A 15,124-nucleotide genomic window follows, 5' to 3' on the forward strand; every position below is an offset into this window, starting at 1 on the left:
GAATGTTGTATTCACATATTTCATCCTAAACCGATAGTTAGAATCAGAAAAGTGGAGTCCCTTATTACAACAGATGGAGTAATAGGATTCCATGAGCAGAAGAAGTACACCTTGGTCAAGAGAAATGGAGAAGAAGAGGTAATCACAGATGGTGATTTGGCAGATAGGCTCCATCCAGTAGACCTAACCATGATGAAAAAGTCCTTTGATCAAGAAAAAGGAAACACAAGGTTTATTAGGAGAGCTCTACACAGCCTTTTAAAAGCTGGAGAAAAGTTGTTCACATTAATAGCCTTGACTGATTTTGATCTCTGCATCAACTATGATCAGGTCACCAACAGAAAGGTGCACATGTCCCCTCCTGACACATCAATCCCAGCAGAACTACAAGGAGAAGCCAGAACTGGAGTTATCTTTAAAGAACCAGTACTTTCGGTTGTTTTTAGAGCTCATGAAGAAAATAAGGCTCTCTCAGGGTTGATGAAATATGCAGGTACTCAAACCAGACCCTTGACTGCATGAACAAGAAACAGGAGCAGCTCAAAGCAAAGGGACGTGACAAGGAGGTGCTAAGAGAAAAAAATGAATAAATCATCAAGGAATGGATTCAAGTAAGAATCTAGTACAAAGAAATGTTCAAGAAATGCAACAAGATGATTGACTTCAAGAAAAAGATGAAGGATGGTGATCTATACCGAATTAATCAATGATTGACAAACAATTTGTTTCTGTTATTTCTTTATTTGAACAATGTTACTGTCAATTTTAATTTTCTGTGGTTTGAATTTCCTTTATGTTCTTTGTTATGAGTAGTTATTTTTCTTACAATACTTATGGGGAAATTATTAGCAAATTATTTGTAAATATTGAAGAAAAATATGATTAATCTGATCATATGTTGAAGATAAAGTCAAAAAAGGATCAACAGAAGGAAGATACAAGATAACAAGACAAGAGAAGAAGGAAAGACACATCTTCAACAAATATCAGATTCTGATCAAAAGTAAAGGAAAACGATCAGAATAAACCAATATGATAAGTCTAATGATAAATCTGGTGTTTATCATTAGAATCTGGTAACTTCTGATCATCAGAAATTCTGATGAGCCAACTTGTCTAAAAGATAAGGCTCTGCCACATTTGTGAAGTAGCAAGTTGACCTTGATAGATTCAATGTATATGTCAAAAAGCTACTTTATGCAGAGCAAGTGCATGAATAAACAAATGTTTATTCATGACAAAGACTCTCTATAAGTAAAGAAGTCACCACCGAAGGAAAATGAGTTAAGCTGTCACACCCCGATATTTCCACGTTTCACCGGTGGGCCCGGTGGGGGATTATCGTGATGTAGTTGGTAACATTACAGTCAAACAGCACAATATTTAAATGCACAGCGGAAGCAAAAGATAGATATATTTCAACTTTAATAAATTGTAATATCAAGTATCACAACAGTTGAAAGTAATCCACAGGGGGATCAAAAATAAATAGGAAACATTGTTCAACAGTTTTGACATCCAAGCTTGCGAGACTTATTGTGGACGCTAGGAGAAAGCCAGCCTAGTTCGCGTAGTACCTGCACTTAACCTTTTTGGGAAAATATGTCAGTTTACACTGGTAAATACATTCAACCGACTCATTTTGAAACGTTTAATAAAATTGATTTAATGCACGTGGCACAAACTTTTTATAACTTGGGATAATTATTTGAATATAATCTTGTAAAATAATTACATGTTCCTTATGCGTTCAGTAGCCCGATCCGTAGATCAGGTTAAAGATCAATAGACACACCACATTATTTATTTTTGGCACTGATGGGTGTACGCCTACACCCCGTGCTTAGGTCGTGGCCATTTCGTAAAATGATGCCAGGGATATCCGGGACATGGTCATTAACCCCCCAAAGGCTTTAAGCAAACAAAACATTTCAAAACGGAGCATATCAATGATTTAACCTCTAATCGATTAAAGATTCAATGTCCGACCAAGCGGTATTTTATATACCATACCCGAAGCCCGTATAGGGAAGATAAGTTAAAAGTTTTTACCTTTGCAAGTATCAAACACAGATAGCAAGTGCGTGTAGCTTTTACCGGGTCTCCTATTCTGGAACGAAGGTTGATAATAACCTATTAGAATCCTAACGGGTCTTTAATTAAGCCTAAACTTAGACCGGTTAGTTTTTAAAGAAGGATACGGTTCGAACGCGTGATTAAGCGAAGACCGAAATAGAATGTGATTTAGACCCGACAAGTTTGAAGACTTGTATAACATAAGTAATCTAACCACATTCTGGATTTTGAGATAAATATGACAAGGTTTGACCCCTTTCGGCTAATTTATGCAAACTAGTTACATAAACCGAACCGAACGCTTAATTAGCGTAACGGGTAACCGTAAGAGTCCTATACAGGTTTCCTAAGTTAATATGCCCTAAATATGTTGTGATATCAGTAGGATACCTTCCATTATGCCCAAAGTGAGTTTAATCTAAATATAAACCCCGTAGGGGTATTTTGGTCATTTTAAAGATTATAAAAGAGATTATTTATAATTCTGATGTTTGGGTCTGAGGTAATCAGTAAAACCACTTACTTTAACAAGTTATATCAGTAGGTAATAAGCTTTACATGACAAAATGGTTTTAAACCCAAATTATGTGTTTAATTACACTTAAAAGGCTATTTTAAGCGATTTCCGGGTTGTATAGGAAATCTGAGTTTTCTGATCAGGTTATATAGTTCAAAATACTTTATTTATTATATAAAATCAGTAGCAATTGGATTTGTGTCAAAATATTATGTAGAACTCATTTTATGGTCAAAAAGGGCGTTATGGTCAACATTGAGCAATTAACGGAAACCTGCAAATGAAATGGACAAACAACGAACCAATCACAGAGGGTTAAACCATTATGTAACTTGGTCCTAAGGAAGCTCTAAGGCATATCTAAATCATACTAAATCGGGTCAGAACTGAAGTCAAAGCAAAAGTCAAAGTTTTGCGACTTTCGGTTCCGAACCGGGTCTAAACGGAAAAGTTGTCGGATCAAACAAGCCTAGACCAGTTCTTATACTTATTAGCATGTTATATGAGTGATAAAATAGGTTACACGTCTTCTACATTGCTAATTACATGTTAATTCGAAAATTAAGCTTCTGTTGACTTTTTAATACAAACTTTGACCCGACATTTGATCTAGTTAGAGCGGAAATCAGAGGGTGCCCTTTTAAGGGTTTAAAGCCCACATGATTACCAACTTATAACTACCTTTGATTCAACTAAACACTGAACCATTAGTGATTAATCGCTAAGTCAAACGTTAATTACGACGGTTTGACTTCTAAGCTAATAACTAAGTAAAACTCAATTAGGGAAGGTTAAGCATACTTACAGAAGTCCTATGCACTAATAGGGATGCTTGGGGACTTTTCTTATGCTCCAGGAAGCTCCAAGAAAACAGATGAAAGGTGTGATCAAATGTTGCAACATGAAGGGCCTTTTATAGTGTTCTTGAGGCCTTGTGATCATGACAACTAAGTCTAGCATTGTTCCCAGATCATTTACAAGTGCCCCTAAGGCCTAGGAACAGTTAGGGGTCGCCCATGGATGAGAAAATATCTTACTAAGTCGGTTAAAACGTTTATAACCGCCAACAGCCAACTTTCTGTCGCTAGGCACTCCTTACGGACCGTAAGGCAGGACCTTTACGGTCCGTAAGCCTTTACCAGAAGGCAAAAAAATTTAACCTTCCAAGCTTCGAACAGGCAACTTGCATAGTATGTTTTTGAGCTAGGAATTGTCAGTATGAGGCCTTTAACCCATGCTTGATCAGTTGTGTCTACCCTATCTTGCAGTATCATTGGTTTGGACAATAATGGAATTTATAAACGAAGATTTATCGTGCATTATTTCATAGGATCCATTCTTGCAAATTTGGAATCCATTATTATTAGAAATCACCGGATTTAAAGGTATAATAGATGTTTATTATTCATATTAGGGTCTTGGGATTCATAATGAAGTCGTTCAGAGGTATAAATTTACATGTCGACATGTTCAAAAATCCTGCCAGTACATCTTTAACTAAATCCGGGTTTATAATGCTTTTGTCTTACATGACACGTGTCGTTATATATTGAACACAAATTTTCGAGGTGTTACATCCTCACCCCCTTAAAAGAAATCTCGACCTTGAGATTTACTGAAACAACTGAGGGTATTTCTCTTTCATTGTGGACTCTACCTCCCACGTATACTCGGGACCTCTACGGGCATCCCATTTTACCTTTACAATAGGCACATGCTTCCTTCGAAGCTTCTTAACCTGTCGATCCTCGATCGACACAGGTTTTTCAACAAACTTCAAGCTCTCTTCTATGTGCACATCTGTGTGTGGTATGACTAGTGATTCATCAGCGAAACACTTCTTCAGTTTGCAGATGTGGAGCACATTGTGAATACCACTGAGCTCTTCAGGTAATTTTAACTTATAAGCAACTGATCCGACACATTCGATGACCTCGAATGGTCCTATGTATCTCGGGCTTAACTTACCTTTCTTTCCAAATCGCATCACTCCCTTCCAGGGTGATACTTTAAGCAACACTTTATCCCCTACCTCAAATTTCAAAGGTTTACGCTTTAAGTCCGCGTAGCTTTTCTGCCCATCCCTGGCAGCTTTCAGGCGTTCACGAATCTGGACAATCTTGTCCGTCGTTTCAAAGACTATTTCCGGTCCTGTCAGTTGGACATCTCCAACTTCCGCCCAACAAACGGGCGTTCTGCACTTCCTACCGTACAAGGCCTCAAAAGGCGCAGCCTTAATGCTGGTATGGTATCTATTGTTATACGAAAACTCAATCAATGGCAGGTGGTTATCCCAACTACCACCTAAATCAATCACACATGCACGAAGCATGTCTTCCAAGGTTTGGATTGTACACTCACTCTGGCCGTCCGTCTGAGGGTGGTAAGCCGTACTGAAATTTAAGTGCGTGCCCAAAGATTGTTGGAAACTCTTCCAAAAATGAGATATGTATCTAGTATCTCTGTCAGAGATGATAGACACAGGTACGCCATGTAGAGATACAATCTTATCTACGTATAATTGGGCTAACATGTCGGAGCTACAGGTCTCCTTAATGGGTAGGAAATGTGCTGACTTAGTCAAACTATCAACTATCACCCATATCGTATCATTTCCTTTCCTTGTCTTCGGCAACTTGGTGATGAAATCCATTGTCACCATTTCCCACTTCCATGTGGGAAGTTCAGGCTGTTGTAGCAAACCTGACGGCTTCTGATATTCAGCTTTGACTTGCGCACATGTTAAAATTTAGCTACATAGGTAGCTATAGACTTCTTCAAGCCTATCCACCAAAAGTTTGCCTTCAAATCCTGGTACATCTTGTCAGCTCCAGGATGAACGGAGTATCTGGAACTGTGGGCTTCCTGGAGAATAACATCTCGAAGTCCTCCATAAACTGGAACCCATATTTGTCCATTTAACCTTAGAATTCCGTCCTTGCCATAGGATAACTGTTCTTCAGTTACTCCTAGCTTTTCATTAGGATAGTTAGCTTCCAGTACAGCTTCTTTCTGAGCAGCTAACAGCCTTTCATTCAAACTATTCTTTATCTCAATGCTCTTGGCATTGATTCTCATAGGCTTCACCCTTTCCTTTCGACTCAAGGCATCAGCGACTACATTTGCCTTGCCAGGATGGTATCTTATCTCACAATCATAATCATTCAAAGTTTCCATCCATCGTCGCTGCCTCATGTTTAAATCCTTTTGGTTGAACAGATTGTGGAGGCTCTTGTGATCAGAATAGATCACACACTTGATGCTATATAAATAGTGCCTCCATAGCTTCAGTGCGAATACAACGGCACCCAACTCCAAGTCGTGGGTGGTGTAATTCTTTTCATGCACCTTTAACTGACGTGAAGCATAGGCAATAACCTTGCCTTTCTGCATAAGCACACATCCCATCCCGGTGTGTGATGCATCACAATATACCACAAACTCTTCTATCCCATCAGGCAATGTCAACACAGGTGCATTGCTTAGCTTCTGCTTAAGGATATCAAAGGCTTCTTGTTGCTTCGGTCCCCAGTCGAACTTAATTTTCTTCCTAGTCAGAGAAGTTAGGGGTGCAGCAATCCTTGAAAAATTTTCAATAAAACGCCTGTAATATCCTGCCAATCCCAAGAAGCTGCGAATTTCTGTGGGCGTCTTCGGCTCTTGCCAATTCATGACAGCTTCCACCTTAGCGGGATCCACTTGGATACCACACTCACTAACCATATGTCCAAGGAATTGGACTTCTCGAAGCCAGAATTCACACTTCGAAAATTTGGCGTAAAGCTTCTCCTGTTGAAGTAGTGCAAGAATACATCGGAGATGCTTCTCATGATCAGCTTGGTTCTTTGAGTAGATGAGGATGTCGTCAATGAAGACGATGACAAATTTGTCCAAGTATGGTTTACAGACACGGTTCATGAGATCCATGAATGCCGCTGGTGCATTAGTGAGTCCGAAAGGCATCACTAGGAACTCGTAGTGACCATAACGGGTTCTAAATGCAGTCTTGTGTACGTCTTCATCTCTAACCTTCAGTTGGTGATAACCTAACCTCAAGTCAATCTTAGAGAAGTAACTTGCCCCTTGCAACTGATCGAACAGATCGTCGATCCTGGGCAAAGGATACCTATTCTTGACAGTGACCTTGTTAAGCTCACCGTAGTCGATGCACAGACGCATCGATCCATCCTTCTTCTTGACGAATAAGATTGGTGCTCCCCAAGGAGACGAACTGGGTCTAATGAAACCTTTGGCTAGTAATTTATCCAATTGTGTTCTTAATTCTTTCATCTCTATTGGTGCCAACCTATAAGGCGCTCTAGCAACAGGTGCTGCTCCAGGGATGATGTCAATTCTGAATTCTACTTGCCTATCTGGTGGTAAACCAGGTAGTTCTTCAGGAAAAACTTCGGGGTACTCAGAAATGACGGGGATATCCTCAATCTTGGGTTTCGGCTCATCAATAGTCACTTGTGCCATGTAAATGACACAACCCTTCTTCAGACACTTAGAGGCCTTGAGCATAGTCACTTGCTCAGGCAGTCCATATTAGGTATCTCCCTGAATGGTAAGTGATTCACCAGACGGAGTCTTGATCACTACTTGCTTCTTATTACAGACAATCTGGGCCTGGTTATGAGATAACCAGTCCATACCCAGAACTATGTCGAAACCGACTAACTTCAAAGGAAGTAGGGACAACGGAAAAGAGTGGTCCTTAATGGATATGAAACATCCCTCTAATATGGTTGAGACGGTTTCTAAGGTGCCATCTGCTAACTCCACCTCATACTTCACACTTAGGGTTTTAACAGGTAAATTCAACAATTTACAAAACTTATTATCTACGAAAGATTTATCAGCTCCTGAATCAAACAGCACTCTTGCATAAACATCATTTATAAGGAAGGTACCTGTGATCACATTGTCGTCCTGCACAGCTTCCTTTGCATCCATCCTGAAGACCCTAGCATTGGTCTTCTTTCCTTCATCAGCTTTCTTTGCATATTTTGGGCAATTTGTCTTAATGTGCCCTTTTTCGTTGCAACTGTAGCACGTTGCGTCCTTCAGTTTCTTCCAGTCTAGGGTCTTATGTTCCGAAGATTTGCAAATCCCACAAGGCCTTGGCTGATATTGGGATTTTGAGTCAAGTCTGCACCTCCCAAAGTGGTGTTTCTGACAAGTCTTACATTTGGGCTTATCTCCGGACTGATGCCCATCCTTCTTAGAACCAGACCCCTTCTTGTGGTCATTGTTTCCCCGGTGCTTCTTTTTCTGACCTTCGTGAATTGTCATCATCACGCTTCCTTTTCTCGGCGTCTGTGTTCCTTAGCGATCTCTGCCTGACCGCGTCCAGCGTGAGGGACAAAGATATATCAGCTACATATCTGAAAGTAGCAGGCCGAGAGGCTTTTACACTTGCCTTGATCTCCGGGGCTAAGCCCCCAAAGAAACGAGCTATTCTTTTGGGTTCCGGGGTCACCAGATAAGGAACCAACCTTGACATCGTATTAAAGCTCGTAAGGTAAGCTTGGCAATCCAGATTCTTCATAGCCAATGACAGAAAATCCGACTCAATCTTCTCTACCTCATGCTGAGGGCAGTAGTTCTCCTTGATGAGGGCAACAAATTGTTCCCATGACATACTGTACATTGGAATCTTTCCCATAGCTTGAATCAATGATCTCCACCAGGCTAAGGCCTCACCTTTGAATGATTGAGACATAAACTTTACCACATCCTTCTCAGCGCACCCGCTGATATCAACCACTGTGTCCATCTCATCCAACCAAGTCATGCAGTCTATAGCCCCTTTTTCCCCGGTGAAATCCCTGGGTTTGCATGACACAAAGTATTTGTAGGAGCAACCCTTATCACGGGGTCCTTGATTCAACACGATCTTTTGAGATGGGACACTTTGCCGGTTTGAAGAGTGATGATCGTCATCGTCTTTCTTTGGTTCATCTTTCTTGGAGGGTGGTGGCTTGCTGTGGGCCTCAGAATGAGTCTTAGGCTTGGAATGCGGTGCGGATAGGGTCCTACTCCGAGAACCGCTCGACTCACTATACTGCCTATCCAAGGCTTTCGTAACAGCGTTGTCTATTAACGCTTGTAGTTCAGCACCCGCTATATTAATCCGAGCATCATTCTGATTCTCCCTTGGGTGACTATTTATTTCATCCGAATCAACCATGTAGTTGAACTGTTACATAAGATTTGACACTGGTTTATTATGGAATTGTCTTTTTATGGCAATTCATTAACCATGGTAAGCATAGACCATATTTGGTTAATTTTATTTAGGATTTTTATTTATAATTATCCTAATTATAAGATAATAGCAGTATTATTAGTGGCACAATAGGCCTAGTCACAAGGACATTTTAAATCATAAGCCATGATTTCAGAGAATCAAAGCATTAGGGTTCGAACATAGTTCTTTCCCTTTTCTGAAAGGGAGTCGCAGACTACTACTGTCTTTTGTCTTATACGACAATGAGTATGGCCCGTAGGCATTTCATCACCTATGGATGTTCAATATATGATCATCTTAATTGATGATTTAAACCCATGATTTATAGATCATTAAGTTAGGTTTAGGAATCTTTTGAAGAATCCTTATATAAGAATGACGCGTGTGATTTTAACGAATCACGTCTGCCAAGAGTGTTAACATGTTTTCAGACGTTAACAGAGATTTGAATCTTTTAACCAGGTCTTACCATCTTGGCCAGGTCTTATCATGGCACGAAGGCTAGGTTATACCGTTAAGATTCTAAGCTAATATTTGAATAAGAAGATATATTTTAAAAGGAATGATTTTGAATTATTTATTTCATATATAATGTATTTATGCATATAATGACAAAACGAAATTTATAAACTAAGCATTCCATTACATATTAAAAAGGATTACACGTTGCCCTAAACGGGACTTTTTAAATAGACAAATCACCCACGCAGAGGCTAAACAGAAATACAAGTCCATGCAGGGACCAAATACTAAGATAGGTGTCCTCGCAGGGACTAAAGAGACAAGTCCACACAGGGACTGAAAAGACAAGTCCATGCAGGGACTGAAAAGACAAGTCCACGCAGGGACTGAATACACAGATAAATGTCCACGCAGGGACTTGATTGAAATAGGGAATACAATAGTACATATAGGGATTAATGATCCCTCTTCTTCTTTCCTTTTAACAAGCTTGCCAGACCCTTGAGGAATCCACGGTTGTTCTTACGCTCTTCTTCAAAATCTCGTTCCACCCTGTTTAACCGGTGGAGGATTTCTTCTTGCTCCGGTGGGGAAAAACGTGGCGGTTGCGACTGCTGTTGAATCGGAGGTCGAACAGGTGTTTGATACCCATGAGCTGGGTATCCCATTCCCCAGGGCGTACCATATGGTCCTTCAGGATGAAGGGCGTTGTAGTTTGCCGCCGCTACTAGGTATGGGTCGGCATCAATATAGTTGTAGTGAGTGTGAGCTGGTTGCTCAAATGGGTTATATGCCGTGGAACCGGCGTATGTAGGTATCGAGTTATCATAACCAAATGGTGGCGGTGGTGGTGCAACTGGTGCAGAATTTGCCTCTTGAACTGGGTTTGAGGGCCCACCCATTTGTGGGTCTTCCTACAGTGGCGGGTAATGACTGCCACTGGAATGTCGAAGGGTGCTAAAGTGAAAATCCCCTCTTCGTGCGGATATCCGCGCGCTTGTTCTCCTACGCCTTGGTGGTTCTGGAGGTGCTTGATGAACTGGTGGTGGTGGGGGCGGTGGAGTGACTGCCACGAAACACGAATCCTCAGAGGGATCCTGCTGCTGCTGTTGTTGCTGCTCATGAGGCGATAAATGTTGAGAGGGTGTAAAGTACCACTCATACTGGTTGAACCTTGCTTGGTAACTGTCTGGACCCTGATAGGGTGCCCCGTGGAAGGATGATCCATCAGAGATCTCGATGGGATGGTTGGGGGTACCTCTTGCAGGTTCGACGGGATCTGTGTCCTCGTCCATGTCCATTGCATTGTCTTCTGAGAAGTGGTCCTCTGGTCCTAGTGGGTTAAAATCCACTGGTTCTTAGATAAAGTTTGCCGGGTTAAACCGGCCCTGAAAGACAGGAGTAGGGTCGCCGAAAGCACGGTGCGAAACGGAACGGAACGGAACGCTGGAGAGGTATGTATGAAGGTTGTGGGTTATCGGGCTCGTTTTCCGAGTGCGGCCCAAAAGAGTGACGGTAAGAAGGTGTTGAACTGTGTGAGATAGACCGTCTAGCGGGCTCAAAAAGGTTCCTCCTGTTTCTTTGAGGTTCGGCACTCATTGTAGTGGAAGGAGTTCGCAGGTGAGAAGGCCCGGCCTCGTGATCATTGGGAGCGCTTATTGGCCCCTTACCTCTTCCTCCTCTTCTGAATCTCGGTGGCATAATTCCTGTTTAAACAATTGAAATAAATAACAAACAATAAAGGACAAACTAAAGGACCAATTTGGATTCGTCCTAAGTTCTTGTCTAGACTCGAGTATGTGCAATTGTGTCATTGAGATTAAACACAAAAGGCTAGTGTTTAATTCACTCAAACCTGGCTCTGATACCAACCTGTCACACCCCGATATTTCCACGTTTCACCGGTGGGCCCGGTGGGGGATTATCGTGACGTAGTTGGTAACATTACAGTCAAACAACACAATATTTAAATGCACAGCGGAAGCAAAAGATAGATATATTTCAACTTTAATACATTGTAATATCAAGTATCACAACAGTTGAAAGTAATCCACAGGGGGATCAAAAATAAATAGGAAACATTGTTCAACAGTTTTGACATCCAAGCTTGTGAGACTTATTGTGGACGCTAGGAGAAAGCCAGCCTAGTTCGCGTAGTACCTGCACTTAACCTTTTTGGGAAAATACGTCAGTTTACACTGGTAAATACATTCAACCAACTCATTTTGAAACGTTTAATAAAATTGATTTAATGCACGTGGCACAAACTTTTTATAACTTGGGATAATTATTTGAATATAATCTTGTAAAAGAATTACATGTTCCTTATGCGTTCAGTAGCCCGATCCGTAGATCGGGTTAAAGATCAATAGACACACCACATTATTTATTTTTGGCACTGATGGGTGTACGCCTACACCCCGTGCTTAGGTCGTGGCCATTTCGTAAAATGATGCCAGGGATATCCGGGACATGGTCATTAACCCCCCAAAGGCTTTAAGCAAACAAAACATTTCAAAACGGAGCATATCAATGATTTAACCTCTAATCGATTAAAGATTCAATGTCCGACCAAGCGGTATTTTATATACCATACCCGAAGCCCGTATAGGGAAGATAAGTTAAAAGTATTTACCTTTGCAAGTATCAAACACAAATAGCAAGTGCGTGTAGCTTTTACCGGGTCTCCTATTCTGGAACGAAGGTTGATAATAACCTATTAGAATCCTAACGGGTCTTTAATTAGGCCTAAACTTAGACCGGTAAGTTTTTAAAGAAGGATACGGTTCGAACGCGTGATTAAGCGAAGACCGGAATAGAATGTGATTTAGACCCGACAAGTTTGAAGACTTGTATAACATGAGTAATCTAACCACATTCTGGATTTTGAGATAAAAACGACAAGGTTTGACCCGTTTCGGCTAATTTATGCAAACTAGTTACATAAACCGAACCGAACGCTTAATTAGCGTAACGGGTAACCGTAAGAGTCCTATACAGGTTTCCTAAGTTAATATGCCCTTAATATGTTGTGATATCAGTAGGATACCTTCCATTATGCCCAAAGTGAGTTTAATCTAAATATAAGCCCCGTAGGGGTATTTTGGTCATTTTAAAGATTATAAAAGAGATTATTTATAATTCTGATGTTTGGGTCTGAGGTAATCAGTAAAACCACTTACTTTAACAAGTTATATCAGTAGGTAATAAGCTTTACATGACAAAATGGTTTTAAACCCAAATTATGCGTTTAATTACACTTAAAAGGCTATTTTAAGCGATTTCCAGGTTGTATAGGAAATCTGAGTTTTCTGATCAGGTTATATAGTTCAAAATACTTTATTTATTATATAAAATCAGTAGCAATTGGATTTGTGTCAAAATATTATGTAGAACTCGTTTTATGGTCAAAAAGGGCGTTATGGTCAACATTGAGCAATTAACGGAAACCTGCAAATGAAATGGACAAACAATGAACCAATCACAGAGGGTTAAACCATTATGTAACTTGGTCCTAAGGAAGCTCTAAGGCATATCTAAATCATACTAAATCGGGTCAGAACTGAAGTCAAAGCAAAAGTCAAAGTTTTGCGACTTTCGGTTCCGAACCGGGTCTAAACGGAAAAGTTGTCGGATCAAACAAGCCTAGACCAGTTCTTATACTTATTAGCATGTTATATGAGTGATAAAATAGGTTACACGTCTTCTACATTGCTAATTACATGTTAATTCGAAAATTAAGCTTCTGTTGACTTTTTAATACAAACTTTGACCCGACATTTGATCTAGTTAGAGCGGGAATCAGAGGGTGCCCTTTTAAGGGTTTAAAGCCCACATGATTACCAACTTCTAACTACCTTTGATTCAACTAAACACTGAACCATTAGTGATTAATCGCTAAGTCAAACGTTAATTACGACGGTTTGACTTCTAAGCTAATAACTAAGTAAAACTTAATTAGGGAAGGTTAAGCATACTTACAGAAGTCCTATGCACTAATAGGGATGCTTGGGGACTGTTCTTATGCTCCAGGAAGCTCCAAGAAAACAGATGAAAGGTGTGATCAAATGTTGCAACATGAAGGGCCTTTTATAGTGTTCTTGAGGCCTTGTGATCATGACAACTAAGTCTAGCATTGTTCCCAGATCATTTACAAGTGCCCCTAAGGCCTAGGAACAGTTAGGGGTCGCCCATGGATGAGAAAATATCTTACTAAGTCGGTTAAAACGTTTATAACCGCCAACAGCCAACTTTCTGTCGCTAGGCACTCCTTACAGACCGTAAGGCAGGACCTTTACGGTCCGTAAGCCTTTACCAGAAGGCAAAAAAATTTAACCTTCCAAGCTTCGAACAGGCAACTTGCATAGTATGTTTTTGAGCTAGGAATTGTCAGTATGAGGCCTTTAACCCATGCTTGATCAGTTGTGTCTACCCTATCTTGCAGTATCATTGGTTTGGACAATAATGGAATTTATAAACGAAGATTTATCGTGCATTATTTCATAGGATCCATTCTTGCAAATTTGGAATCCATTATTATTAGAAATCACCGGATTTAAAGGTATAATAGATGTTTATTATTCATATTAGGGTCTTGGGATTCATAATGAAGTCGTTCAGAGGTATAAATTTACATGTCGACATGTTCAAAAATCCTGCCAGTACATCTTTAACTAAATCCGGGTTTATAATGCTTTTGTCTTACATGACACGTGTCGTTATATATTGAACACAAATTTTCGAGGTGTTACATCCAAGCATTCATTACATACAACAAAAACTCCAATGCCCTCTATTACAGAATTCTTAAAGTATTCGTTTGTATTAGCCAATAACAACACAATCACCTTGTAAACATTGGTTTTCAAAGTGATATAAACTTGAAAATTCTGTACTTGTGTTTCTTGAAAGTTTGATTTCCATTTCCGCACATTATTTTCATATTTGTTGAAATCAATTGCCAAGTTTAGTTAAAGTGCACTATTATCAGGGATCAACAGCTTTCTTTGATGTGAGTTACATGTTAGATATAACTGAATGTGTTAGCCATCAATGGACTCTTGTATGGATGGTTATGAAATAGGTATAACCTGGTCAGTAATGCTTTTATATATATCGAGTTTAAGTTTAAAAAATGATGATTCTTGGATGTTTGATTTAAACGTTCCAACATAAACTGTTAGGACTAACTCATCGTAGCTAGCTTTTGCATGTAGTGATGTGTGTAAAATGCAACATATAAATTACATCAAATGAGGCATAAAACTAACCCTTTTTTAGTACTAATGTTGGAAAAAGTGTGCCTTTGTCTTCCTTTTGAATTTACAGGACCAAATGAGCTTAAACGAACAAAAGGAACAAATATACAGCAAAAACCAACATAAATACAAAGAAAAGGAATAAACGTGACATGCCCGACCCCTCGGCAGCATCCCCAAGAACAAAAACAAGAAACAGAAGGCTGACAACGGCCCGTGCCCACTGGACACGGGGGCGTGGTCAGATGTCTGCAGAAAGGACTAATCTGTGGAAGCTTCTATGCCCACCACGGTGGCGTGCCCAGCTCAGCACGGGGCGTGGTCAACGCTAAGATTCGCATAATCTTGAAAATCTTGGTAGTACAGATACACTTCTGCACACGGGGCCGTGCCCAACGAACACGGGTCGTGTTGAGCCCTATGCTGACAAAAGCAATTAATGAAGGAAGAGAAAAGGAATGGATACGGGGCTGTGGCCGGGCTTCTGTTCAGGCTATAAATAGGGGTGCTTGGGTCACTTCAAAGGCATCCCTTGGCAAACCAACTCTCTCCCACTTT

This window comes from Helianthus annuus, chromosome 5 (assembly GCF_002127325.2).
Source record: "Helianthus annuus cultivar XRQ/B chromosome 5, HanXRQr2.0-SUNRISE, whole genome shotgun sequence".
Lineage (NCBI taxonomy): Eukaryota > Viridiplantae > Streptophyta > Magnoliopsida > Asterales > Asteraceae > Helianthus > Helianthus annuus.